Genomic DNA, 14,284 nt, shown 5'->3' with positions numbered 1-14,284 from the left:
AGAAAATACAACTATGGTTATTTTTCTGATGTCATCTTTTACCTGTTTCTGCCTCAATCAGTTCCAGCTGTGCTGGCTTTTGCCCTATGTTTGAAATACACCTTGCACACTCCAGTCTCAAAGTCTTTGAATTAACTGTTCCCACTGCCTGGGACACTCTCTGCCAGATTCCACATGGCTTCCTCCTTTACTGTATTTAGATATTTCACTTTCTCTGAGAGCCTCTACTACATTCTTCTTTACCTCCTTACCCTATTTTATTTTTCTTCTGAGCATGTCACAGATTTTCCACTCCCACTAAGTGTCCTCAAAAGCTTATAAATATTTGGAGATGAAACTTTATTAGAGCCTTGCTGAAAAGGAACAGAGAAATTACCTGTGCTCTACAAACATGTCACATAAATGCTGGTTTCTAATCTGAGGCCTGGATCTATCTTACATGAAAGATTTTCAAACAGAACTCACAACTCGATTTTAACTAGGTATACCTTGTCAAATTCTTCTGTTAGCTGGACATTATCCCAATAACTTATTTCCTTTTACAGTGGCATTTAAACCAGTCAGGTTCCTAATAGGTACCAGTGGACATATTCAAGCTAAGAAAACTCTAGGAATGTTAACTAAGGGACTCTTTACATGGGATATTAGTTTCCTAGGGCTGCTGTACAACAGACTAGGTGGCTTAAACAGAAGAAATTTATTGCCTCACAGTTCAGAAGGCCAAATGTCTAAGATCAAGATTTCAGCAGGGTTGGCTCCTTTGGAGGCCTGTGAAGGAGAATTTGTTCCTGCCTTCTCTCCTTGCTTCTCATGGTTTCTGGTACTCTTTGACATCCCTTGACTTGTAGATGCATCACCTTCAATCTCCACCTTCACTTTAAATGGCATTCTTAATGTATGTATGTGTATGTCTCTGTGTATGTCTCTGTGTCTAAGTTCCTCCTTTTTTTCCCTAAAAACACAGTGATACTGGATTAGGGCCCATCCTAACAACTTTATGGTAACTTGATCATCTACAAAGATCATGTCTTCAAATAAGATCATAGTTATAGACACTGAAAGTTAGAACTGCAATGTGTTTTGAGAGGACACAGTTCAACTCATAATACACGAGATGTGGTACAATTGTATTTGCAGTGTAGTTAGGACAGAACTCTTTCTACCTCTGGGCCTCAAAGAATGAAGGAAAGACCCAGATACTAGAACAGGAAGGAGGAAGTTGCATATAGAAGCTGCCTCAAGAAGAGCAATGACCTTTGGTTGGGCAATGTTGGCAGCTGTGGATGACCCAGAAGAGAAGGACCCCCTTTCCAATCTCCTATCAGGGTTCCTGTTAGCCCAACCCAACCAGGAGTCAATCTTTTCTCAGTAATCAACACAAATCAATGTTTTAGAAACACTTCTAACTTTTAGTATAATCTTACTGTTTTTAATTTTGGCCCTTTGCAATTCTAAGAAAAATTTACTTGGAGGATCAGTTTACATTAGCTTGGAAGATTCTTATCTTATTTTTCCTTTATTAGTGGAGAGAAAATGCAGGGCTTAAGAGGAATAGCTCAATGAATAAAGAGGTTTCTTTCATTACTTGCACTGGCTTGCTTAGAATTTTGTGTGGCGTCATGGCTCCACCATTTACTAAATGGTTAGAAATGGCATGCTTGCCAAACATGTTTACTGTTGTGTAAAATGAGGAGGGCTGGAGGTGAAGCAAGGAAGTTAGTGATACTGTGTGTGATGTGACTTCTCCCATAACCTCTCAGATCTTCAGTAAAATCCCTAAACTAATGACATATTTGGGGAAAGCAGATTTTGTGTTTGGATGACACAAGATGAATGGAAAACAAGGTAGGGAAAACCAAGAGAAAGGAAGCCATTAGGAATTCAAAAAAACCACATAGATATTTTTGAACCTGTCTAGGCATCAAATTGGAATCTTAAACCAAGTTGGTCTAAGTCTGCATTGGTTAGTAGGACTGACAGACTACTTCTAAAATTCTCCAAGGATTTTTATGCTTTAAAACTTTTTGTTCCATTTTTTAAATATAATCTCTCTAGTCAAGAACTTCAAGTCTAAATTTAAATTCTTATTTATGTAACTTCAGCTGAGAATAGTAGTTGTAGTAATAACCATAATAGCCGCCAGGGATGAGCAATGGAGTCAGACTCTCTGGGTTTGAGTCCCAGCTACACTACTTATAAACTCAGGTAAATTACTCACACTCTTGAAACTAGAGTCTTTTTATCCATAAAATGGGATTATGATGTCTACATCCACCATAAGGCAGTTGTGACCATCAAATACATTAATGTATACAAAAAACTTAACAGAGGGGATGTCTGGGTGGCTCAGCCGTTTGGCGCCTGCCTTCAGCCCAGGGCATGATCTTGGAGTCCCAGGATCTAATCCCACATCTGGCTCCCTGCATGGAGCCTGTTTCTCTTTCTGCCTATTTCTCTGCCTCTCTCTCTCTCTCTCTCTCTCTCTCTCTCTTTCTCTCTCACTCTCATGAATAAATAAATAAAATCTCTAAATAAAAATTAACAATATCTAGCACAGAGCAAGTCCTCAATAATATTAGTTATTAATATCATTACCATATGTTGAGTATTGTGCTATTTAAATAAATCATCATATTTCATGCCCACAATAACCCTCAAAATTAGCTGTTTTAATCTTCAGTTTACAGGTAAAGAAATAAAAAATTGGAAAACTTAAATAATAAAAAAATAGCTTTTTTGTCCACGTCCTGCTACATTTATTGTGGGGTCAATGTGATCATGGAGAAATGAATGTTTGAATGAATAAATTTCCTCCTGTGACCTTTCATGGACCCAGAGAAGGGAAAAAAATAATTTATCTCTTAATCTTACCATTTTTTTTACTGCTCACTAACACTCTCAAACTAAGGATTTGAGTGCCAATTTCATTAATGTCCTATTTTCTTTTTCTTCCAGAGAAGCAATAAAAATATTTATATGAAAGAGATGTAAACCATATTGCTTCCCAAACTCCAACACCTTGACTTTTTTCTTTCTTGATTCTTCTACAAGCCGCCTTTGGAACATAATCTATGCCAATTGAAACTATCAAAATAAATTAAAAATACAATTTTGCAATTTCCTAACCAAACATTCTATAAAAACGCTAATAAATAACATCCGCTTTTCCCTCTCTCACTAATATAAATTTATTCTCCCAAGAAGTAATCTAATCTTCTTGGTACAGTTTTTCCTACAAGAAATCCATACTCTCTCTAGTTCATGATTTCCCTACTCATTGCCAATTTTTCTTCTTAGAATGCATCTTGTGATTCTTTAAAACTGACATTAGATGATCCAAATGATCCTAACTACAAGCACTTTCTCCATTTTGGGGCTGGGTCTGTAACTGAAGTTAGTATTAAGTCCCCTTAAACAGAGCCAGTATTTCTTGTAGATCCAGAATTACTCTGCTAAGAGTCATGGGGACATAATAATCATCAAATGTCTACACTTGCCATTTCTTACCTACTACTGCTTCTAATCTTCTGCTAGTTTTTTAAATAATTCTTTACTATTTTGTTGTTCAAATTCTTCTTTTCATTTGATAATGAGAAGCAAGCCTATGGAGGTATGTCCATCAATCCTCAAAGTACACTGGCCCAGCTCTAGACCATTCTGTCCTTTTCCACTAACTAGTCTGCTCCATATTATTAAGAGGTAATATGTACAGAATAGACTAGAGGGCATGGGAACTAAAAGAGCTAAGCATAGATTTGAATCTTATCTATTACTATGTATCATTTAGTAAAAGATAAACTTCTTCAAAATTCAGTTTATTCAACTTTCAGTGATAGTACAGTCTCCTCTTTTGTAGACATCATAGGCAACTGAAGAGCTTTAACTTCTTTACATAAAAGTGACTATCAATGTCTCCCAGGTGAAGGGCCTCTTATTTGGCCTTATTGCCTACTTGTGATATTTAACACTAGTGGCCCCTTGTTCTTCCTCAGATGTTTTTCTGCCTTAATTTTGCTGCAATTCTAGTTTTCAGTTTTCTGCCTCTCTTTTGGATTTCTCCTCCTCCACTTTCCTCATCATACATACTCACTAACTTTTGCACCTTTACTCAAACACTCAACAAACTGGCACAGAGGAGAGGATACAGAAATGAATGGCACCATCCTTGTTCTCAGGCGACTTTTAGGCTTATAGTCAGGGATAACATGACATAAGATAAGTGGACTAATAGGCTACTGGTGGCTCTGAGCTCCCTGAAGTATGGAATTATTTATCTTTCTCTCACAACTAAAGTCTTCAGAAAAAAAGGGAGGAGTTCTTGTCTAGCTGTGGTTACAATATCTCATAGCAATAATTATCTCTCCCTCTCTGACCGTTGGGTTGCTTTCACAGAATCAGAGAATTTCAGAGCCAACTCTCTTTTCATAGATAAGTCAACTGAACATAGAAGAGAGGAAGCAACTTGCCCACGGCCACAAGGTTTGTGCATAGCAAAGCTGGACCAGAACCAGACGTCCGTGCTCCCACTGCTCCTGCTGTCAAGCCTTATAGCAGCTCTTTGTGGGCTGAATTTTCCATGTTAATCCATAAGTAACTTTATACTCAGTGACATAATGGTTTGGTATTTCCCTCCTGCTCCACAGAGGGGACAGCATGGCCTGCAGCTCTGAACAGGAACAAAAATTCACACTTCTCTTGACAGAACAAACAAATTCTTCAGGTTCCATGTCAGTTTGTGGAAGATTCGCTCTGAAAGCCAGTGACCTCTGGCCTACAGGCTGGAGAAGTGGTTTTAAGTCCATTAAAATTCATGCTTGGAGTCTGATGGATCATAAGGGAGCTGCTGGAACAGAAATCATTCCTAAGGTCACACGGTGCGCTAACCCCCTTGCTCCTCATCACAGTGATGACGGCTCAGATAAACAACAGTGGATTTAACGAATCCTTAGATGGAAAAGTCTATCTATGAATGGTCTCCCCCAAGGCTGCCTGACACAAGACAAAGTGTAGAAGAGCAAACATTGATAGAAACCTGATAATATTTGCCTTTCCAGTGGCAAAGATGACATGCAGATATTCTGTGACCAAGTAAGGAAATGGGAGAGATTTTTTAAAAAGCAAGGGAGAGGAGGGAAGTGGAGGAGGAAAGGAAAGGAAGGGAGGTTCCTGGAGGGGAGGGAGAGAAAGAGAAGGAGAGAGAGAGAGAGAGAGAGAGAGAGGAGAGGAAGGAAGGATGGATGGATGAAAGGAAGGAAGGGAGGAAGAAAAGAATGAAGGGAGGAAGGAAAGAAGGAAGGAGAGAAGGAAGAAAGGAAAAAAGGAAGGAAAGAAGCAAAGGAAGGAGAAAATGACAAGAAGGAAAACTGTTTCACCAAACTGATGCCTGTCAGATAAAAGAGACTGAAGCCATAAATTCCTCCCAGCGTTTCTAATGGGATTTTAATACAGCATTTGGCCATCATCTTTTTTTCATTCCTTTAATGACATACATGCCTGAAGTGTAGCCACGGAGCCTCTGAACTCTGTATATTTCTGTAATACACAAAGAAAACAGCCGTCACATCCATTTTAAGGAACTTTTAAATACATTACAGTGAGGTCTATAGGCCCTGGATCCGAAGGGAACTGCACAAAAGCCTGTCTGTACATCATCTGTGACGGGCCTGAATTCCAGCCAAGGCAAGGTTTTTTCCTTTTTTTTTTAAATAATAAAATAAAATACTGTGTTTTTTTAAAAGGAACATTATATTTTTAAACTGGAAATCATTGTATTTTGTATCTTATGTGGCATCTGAAAGTGATTTAGTTGAACAATGTGGTTTCTGATTGGTATTTGAATTGGTTCCAGAACATTTTTCATAATAACCATCTTAAAGATCCCAATTATCTGATCCTCTTTCCCCCCTTCACATGGTTTCATAGGAGGTTTCCAGAGAAAAAGAGAAACCTGCAGGGGCAGGCAAGCCAACTCACATCTAGCTAAACCGTGTTTGCCTGCTAGGCTCAAAGGAATGGGCTTGCTAGTTATTCTGAGTTGTCCAGGATGCATTTATGACTCCATAAAGGAGGCCTTGGCATTACCAGAATAATTACTTACTCAAACAAGCCCATAAAACCAAAGGGTTGCCCCAACTAAAAGGCAAGCAGGGAACTTTTTCCTTTTAGTGTTAACATGTAAATCTAGTAAACTGTATTTAGATTTCTATAAAATCAGCTCTGGATGCAAAATGGATGCTTGAGTTACCAGGTGGGCAGCTGAATCAATTCCCCAGGGTTACAGAGGGGCTAAGGGAAAGCAGTCCTGTTAAATATGAAAGAGCATTCATTCGTAAAGAGGCCCAGCCTCATTTGCAATGTGCAGAGATTGTGCAGAGGCTAAGAAAACAGGTTTATGTATACAATGGAATATTACTCAGCAATTAGAAACGACAAATACCCACCATTTGCTTCAACGTGGATGGAACTGGAGGGTATTATGCTGAGTGAAATAAGTCAATCGGAGAAGGACAAACAATGTATGTTCTCATTCATTTGGGGAATATAAAGGAAGGGAAAAGAAATGTTGGGAAATATCAGGAAGGGAGACAGAACATAAAGACTCCTAACTCTGGGAAACGAACTAGGGGTGGTGGAAGGGGGGGAGGGCGGGTGTTGGAGGGGAATGGGTGACGGGCACTGAGGCGGACACTTGACGGGATGAGCACTGGGTGTTTTTCTGTATGTTGGTAAATTGAACACCAATAAAAATTAATTAAAAAAAAAAAGAAAACAGGTCCTGGGGTCAGCTGGATCTGATCCTGTCTCCACCACTATTGAATGGTGATCCATATTCTTTGTGTCTCACCTATAGAGTAGAGATCATGTAATACCTTTTACGAGGTCATTGGAAGAAACGAATAGAATAATACATGTGAACGGCTTAGAGTAATACCTTGTATATGGTGGGACACACAATAAGTAGTAGCTCTTATTATTAGAAGTAATAGAACCTTACTGCAATAAACAGTAGTTTTTATTATTAGATATATTAATAATGCGAATAAATATTTTTGAGCACTAAGTATTGGCACATAGTGCCCGACACTATGCTAAGCATTTCGAATATGATATTTCGTATAATCTTCTCAAGGTAAAATTCCTATCTCAGGTGAAGATTCTGGTAAGTGGCAGAACTAGACATAGAGCCGCCAGATTTACCAAATAAAACTATAGGGTACCTAGCTGAATTTGAATTCAGATAAACAAGAAGTAATTTTTTTAGACTAAGCATGTCCCAAATATTGCGTGAGATGTGCATATGTATCTGGCAACCCTAACTAGAAATCAAGCCCCTGGATTTATTTTATCAAGCCCATGCTCTTTTTTAATTCATACACAAAGTTATATCTGGAATATAACTTATTTTTTTATTCTCTAGCATTTTTTCCCAACCAGCAGGTTCCTAGATAAGAAACAGCCCAGGAACAGTATGTGGTTACCAACTATTAAGAAAAGTGAAATGCTGAAGATGAACAAACTAAACCAGGGCAACTGAGTATAGAACTGGTACATCAAGCCCCATGTCCTTGAGATTATGATCTTAAAGCACATTCACAATTACTGAAAGCGCTTAAGAACAGTGTGGCAAAATATCATTTTAGATGAGAAAAAATATATTTGCATCATAATTTACAGCTATAAATTGAGCTTACCATGCTTAATTTTTCCTTAATGGTATGGATTAAAAATCTCACTCTTTCAACAAGATAATCTGATTTACTCTTTCAACAATGGTACGGATTAATAATCTGATTCACTCAACTCTTTCAATGAATTCACTGATTATCTTTACATCAAGTTACCATGTAGATACTGAAGGAAGAAAAACAGACGCTGCCCCTGTTCTCACAGAATTTACACTTTAATGAAGGGAACTTAAGTGATTAAAGAAAGCACAAAAACAAATACAAAGCTGAAATCATCATAAGATCTATGAAACACAAGTACATGGTGATGAGTTCATAAGAGGGGCACAGCAGTTCAGAGAAGCTTTCCACGAAATAGGAAGATTTCCTGATTCCCTGAGCTAAGGTGGAAAGAATGAATACGATTTGACGAGACAGTGTCAAGGGAAAGATTACTAACATATGCAAAGAGCCATAGAAGACAGGAACATGGCCAATATGAGGAACTGACAGACTGTGTCTTCAGCTGATGTGGAGAGGTGAGGCCTGAGCAGTGTTGGGGATAGATGGGGCAGGAAATGTAACGTATTGGTTACAGTAGACCAGTCCTCAGCAACAAATGGACCCAACCACATCATGGCTCAAGACGAAAAATATTTATTTCTCCCTCACATTAACATCCCAAGGCAATTCCAGATTAGAGGTGGTGATGGGAGATTCTGGGGAATCCACTGTCAGAAATTCATGCTGGTACCTTTCTGTCATCTTCAACATGTGGCGGCTTTCAAAGTCAACATAAATACCACCATTCCAATCACCTGGAGAGTCAGGAAAATGCCTATCAGAGATTCTTAGGGCCTGGGCTTGAAAGCAGCACAATATCACCTTTGCTCACATCCCATTGCTAAATTCAGTCACGTGGTCACCCCCAACAGTAAGGGAGTCCGGGATTTGCAAACTAAGTCACAGGAGGAAGAGGAATGGGTATTATTTACAGCTTGCAGTGTCTCCCATAAGCAGGTAGAGCCAGATGACACAGAATTTTAGTTTTATCTCAGGACCAGTGAAAATCTGTGTGGGGGGGATGTAAGTAAAAGGGAGTGAGGTGATCTGATGTATATTTTGAAGAGATGACTCTGGCAACAAATTGGAGAACAGATTAGAAAAGTACCAGAATGGTTGTAAGGAAATCATATATTTGAGGAAGATATTCTAGCACACTAGGCCAGAAATCGTAGCAGCATGACACAGATACGTTGTTGGTGCTGGAAATAGGGAATGGTGGATGGATGCATTAGCACCCAGTGACCAAGCAGTGGCCAGAGAATGACAGGCAAATATATAATAAGCCTATTTTCTTTGTTAAACTGTTTTCTACTTCCTGTAATCCCCCCACGCCCGCCGCCCCACTATCCTTTTGTACCACTAAGGCTCCTCAGTCAGCATCAGTAACAATGAAGATATAAGAATTATCATAAAGAATTCCTCAAATTTGGAAAAAGCTATCAAAAGGGCTTTAAAGAACCTCTACACAGAGTCCCTAGGGTGTGAATTGGTTCTGCACAGCCCACAGGTTTTTTTTTTTTTTTATACCAGGCCTGTAAAATGAAGTTAAAAATGTTTCTTTTTTTTAAAAGATTTTATTTATTTGAGAGGGAGAGAGTGCACACAAGCCAGGGGGTGTGGGGGTACAGAGGGAGTAGCAGGCTCCCTACTAAACGGGGAACCCACTTGGGGCTTAATCCCAGGACCCCAGGATCATGACCTGAACCAAAGGCAGAAACAACCAACTGAGCCACCCAGGTGCCCCTAAAAATGTTTTTTAAAAAACAGAACACCGAAATAAGTATAAGACAGGAATCAGAGAAAAATAGGGCTCTTGTGTCACTGTTAGATTGTTTTCTTATACATAAAATGAGGGCAATGATATCTATACATCCTAGCCCTTGTGTTTTGGATGTTGTGAGGATGGAGTGCTGTGGAAATCGCTTGCACTGAGATGTATAGTGGTTCATATGAACAGGGCTCCCTGGTGTTTGAAGTTCTGTAATTACTTGCTCAAACTATTTAAGGAGACATTCATCAAAGTATTTACATGTAAAATAAAGAATTGCATGTTCAAAAGCCTGTTCATTCTTCCCTTGTTTTACTGCTACCTAATATAACAGCAAGTGAAAGTTATTTGCCTAGTATAATGAGCTAAGCAAACACAAGACATATAAGCATGTTATTCGGTGTGCCATTTAATTGAAGAATTGAGAGTTCGTTGGTTGATTTTACTGGTGTGAAAGAGGGAACTGCTAAACCTGATCTTCCTTACTTCCTAAACTTTGGTTTCTCCCTTGTCATCTAATAAGCTGAAAATAGTAGATAGGAGCAGCTGGGTGGCTCAGTAAGTCCCACTCTTGATTTCACCTCAGGTTGTGATCTCAGGATCATGGTACTGAGCCCCACGTTGGGCTCCTCATTGAGTGTGGAGCCTGCTTAAGATTCTCTCTCTCTCTTTCTCTCTCTCTCTCTCTCCCCCTCCCTCTCCGTTTCCCTCTCCCTCTCCCTTTCTCAAAAAAAAAAAAAAATAGTAGTAGGTAACACTTATTAAAACCAAGCACCATTCTAAGTAATACATGTGTAGAAATGTGCATACCACACACATATATATCACTATGACTTATGCCCCTCACCACAATCCTATCTAGAGGATACTGTTATCACCATATGCAGTTCGCAGTGAGGAAACTGAGGCACTGACAGCCTCAGAAACTTGTCCAGAGTCACAAAGCAAATGAATAGCTGGGCCACAATTCGAACTTTGGCTCCTCAACTCCAGAGACCATGCTCCTTAATCCCATGTTGCTGCATCTCTGTAATGTCCTAAATGCTGGATAAAGTGCTATATTCTGCCCTTTATTAGGATTATCCTCATTCTTAGGGGTGCCTGGATGGCTCAGTTGGTTAAGCATCTGCCTTCAATTTAGGTCGTGATCCTGCAGTCCTGGGATCAAGCCCCAAGTCGGGCTCCCTGCTCAGCCGGAGTCTGCTTCTCTCTCTCCCTCTTCCCCTACCCCATCCCATCATACTCTCTCTCTCTCTCTCACCCACCAATAAATAAATAAATAATTTTTTTAAGTTCTCCTCACTCTAGTTATTGCATTATTTTCTCTAGAATTTTCACTGAGAGTCATCTGACTAAATTACTCCAAGAATTACCACTTGGCCCCACAGTTATTTAAGTGAGGCTAGTAAGATAATCCCAGATGGGTGGAGGAGCTGGAAAACTCAACAAGGAACTGCGGCCAGTCAAAGTCTTGCCCAGCAAGGAGCAGGTTGCTGTCACAAAGTTGCTATGTCCATGTGACAAATTCCCAGGCCCACCAATGTGCAAGGACAAGGAAGTAAGGATTCAGGCCTGCCTTTTCTAATGTCCACTGTTTCGTGGGATGGTGATAGAGAAGGCAATACTTGAACTGAATCTTGGAAGTTAAATAATGCTCATCAAATTGACAAAGGGGTTGGGGGCTGGTGATTTCAACTGGACCAAAAAAAGAAATAACACAGAAGGGAGAGAGCAAGGGATAGCAAGACAGGGGAGAGTAGAAGCCAAGTATGAGAAGAGGCTGCCAGGAGCCAGGTCATGCAGGGCTTCGTGGAATTTAGTAACCTTATTCTGTGTAGCTCCAGGGAGCCACTGAAGGGTTTTGAGCAGATGGATGATAAGTTTCGAATATCAGAGAAAGTATTAGGGTTAGATTATAGTTTCAGCTTTGGACTTTCTGAGCTGGAGAAAGCCAAACTGGAGGAAATCCGGTGGAAGTGTCCTGCGGAAATATGGACCTGAAGTCTACAGTTTAGAAGAGAGATACGGGCAAGAGACAGATTTGGGAGGCAACACCAGTGAATTGGCAATTGAAGCCATGATAAATGAGATTTTCCAGGCAAAAATACACAAAATGACAGAGGATAGAGATTGGGACCCTGAGGTTCACATGTGAGGGTGGTGGACAGATGAAGAATGAGCCTGGGGAGAGGAAACAAGTCAGGGGAATTACATGAGCAGGGCACCTGCCAAGGAAAGAGAGAGTATTATTGAAAAGGGTGTGGGCAAAAATGTCAAATGTCTCAGAGCGGTCAAATGAGGTGAGGGCTGTAAAACCCTTCCTATTTAAATGGAGTGACAGGGCCAGCTCCTAACTGCAGGAGGTGAAAAATGGCCTTGAGGTTAGGAAATGAAAAGAGACAACAGGTGGAGAGGTTTCTGAGGAAGGAGAGGCAGAGGCAGCAACTTGGCAGCCATTCCACCTTTTGCTTCTCAGGGGCCCGGTTTCTTCAAGAGGCTGAGAAGAGGTACCTGGCTACACAGCCCTTGTCTCTCTGACAGCCTCTTAGAAGAGATTAGGGTTGCAGACACCTTCCCAGTTGGAGTTTCATGTGGAATTCCAGCAATCAATTTTTAAGGTTATTTTCCAAATCCTAAATCCCTATGACATGATCCACTGGGCCCTTCTTTGAGACTCAGTTACCTACTACCTAATAGGCATGTGTGACTGCCTCAGAATGCAGGGTTTTGGTGTGCCAGAAGCATGCTGTCTGAACCGAGTCTTCCTGTTGTTATAAAACCCAGGTAATTTCACAGGCTGAAGGGAATTTTCACTGATTAGTTTTGCTTTCCTCTAGGGTTTATTAGTAAGTTTGGTTCATAATGATCAGGCAACCTCAGGGGTATGACTTAAGACAAAACTATTTGAAGGAACCCAGCTCTATAGGGATTTCCCTGATTGCCTTTCCTCATGTTTAAAATTTCATGGTTTGTTATCTTGGCCCCCCTGCCCCGCCTTGTGTCATCTTGGACATGTCGGTTAACTTTGCAGGATGGCCTCATCTGTCTACAAAGGGGACTGGACAAGATGCTCAATAAAACCATATTATTCTACACCAGGGGTCAGCAAACTTTTTCTATAAAAAGCCAGATAATAAACACTTTTGGCTGAGCAGGCCATGTGGGCTCTGTTGCAACCACTCAGCTCTGCTGTCATAACACTAAAGCAGCCACAGACAATATATAAACAAATGAACATGGCTGTGTTCTGATAAAACTTCATTTACAAAAACAAACAGTGGGCCAGATTTGGTCTTCAGGCTGTAGACCTGTTCTAATCTTTAAAATTAAGTCCTCAATTTCTTAAACTGGAGCTCATAGACTCACCTATTAAAACATCCATATCCATAAAAGGCAAATTATTCAGCTACTGTCAGCCTTTATGTGGAGGGAATCACAAAATGTAACTCACCCACTGCAAATGAGAAAAAGCAGAGAAATATAAGGTTTAGTATTTCACTGGTAAACTGTCTGGTCTTCCTCAAAAGGTAAGTGAGAAAAATATACTAACAATCCAGTGAAACTGACAATTCAGTTTAATCCAATAATTTAAACAGTCTATTTGAGAAGTATTTAACATCTTTTTGTTGCTGTTAAAAATTCCCAATATCTGTAAAAGCCTTTCTTCCCCCTACATAATGACAGTCATGAGTGAGGAGGTCAAAGAAGAGGAAGATGATTTGTGGGTCCCTAATGGCCATAGGGAAGAGCAGGGTCTCCAGAAGCAATGCCCCCTCCTTCCAGCTCTGGGATACTGTCCCTGTCCACAAGCCGGTACATGCCCTGCTGGCTTTCAACAACTAAGGTCTACGGTCACTGTAACTTGCCATCCAGTGGGTCCTGGCTTGGGCTTTCTGGCCTCCATAGTGACCCTTGGCTGACTCTGCCTCACCTCCACTCCTGCTGGTGTTAGACAGCCCTCTGAGGTCTGGCCATAGCTACCATTCATTAGGCCCCGGTTGGACAAGTGTACCTTGCAACTTTCACCATGGAACCACCACAACCCCCTCCCCCAATACTGTGACACCTCTGCCAAGTTTCAAAGCCAGATGCTCAGCTTTCTGAAGTCTGTATGCAGACATGGCTCAGGAAAAGGTCAACCTCAGACCCTTTCTCTGCCTGAGTTTGCTGTGTGACCGGGTGGGTGTGACTGTGACCAGCTTGGTTTAAGGCAGTCACTAAGCTGGTCTCTGCTCCAGTCCCAACATGTTTCTTTGAGTTCTCTTCACTTTACCCAAGCAGAGAGGAAGTGAAAAATACCTGACCACTTCACTGCCTTACTCTTTACCTTAATCTCCTTACAATCTCTGGAGCCAAAGGAAGATTGGCTTTTTTGTTTACTGCTCATTTATTCCGCACCCCCCACCCCCCCACCCCCGCTGCCAAGGAGCTGTCTCCACCTCAAGGTGGAGAAGCTGTCTTATTAATGCTGGAAGAGAAGTCTCAGAGCACAGCCCTTCAGGCTGAGTTCTTATGCTAAAGGCAGCAATGAAGGGATTTGGGGAATCACACTTTCCTTTTAATGCCTGCTTGGTTCTCCAGACTGTTGTTCTAAATCTATTTTGTATCTTAGAAGCTGACTGTTTCCTATCTTTCTTCCTTGAATTCCTTATGCAACAAATCATAATCTTGCCCTAGGTGAATGGATGGATGAGTGCATTTGGAGCACTGAGATAAAGAACTACCTTCTAAGAGGTCAAGTAAGGAGTGCATATTTTCAAAGCAATATGTCTTTACAATCAATTTC

The sequence above is a fragment of the Vulpes vulpes genome, chromosome 13 (genome assembly GCF_048418805.1).
Source record: "Vulpes vulpes isolate BD-2025 chromosome 13, VulVul3, whole genome shotgun sequence".
Lineage (NCBI taxonomy): Eukaryota > Metazoa > Chordata > Mammalia > Carnivora > Canidae > Vulpes > Vulpes vulpes.
Note: the sequence above shows the minus strand (reverse complement) of the source record.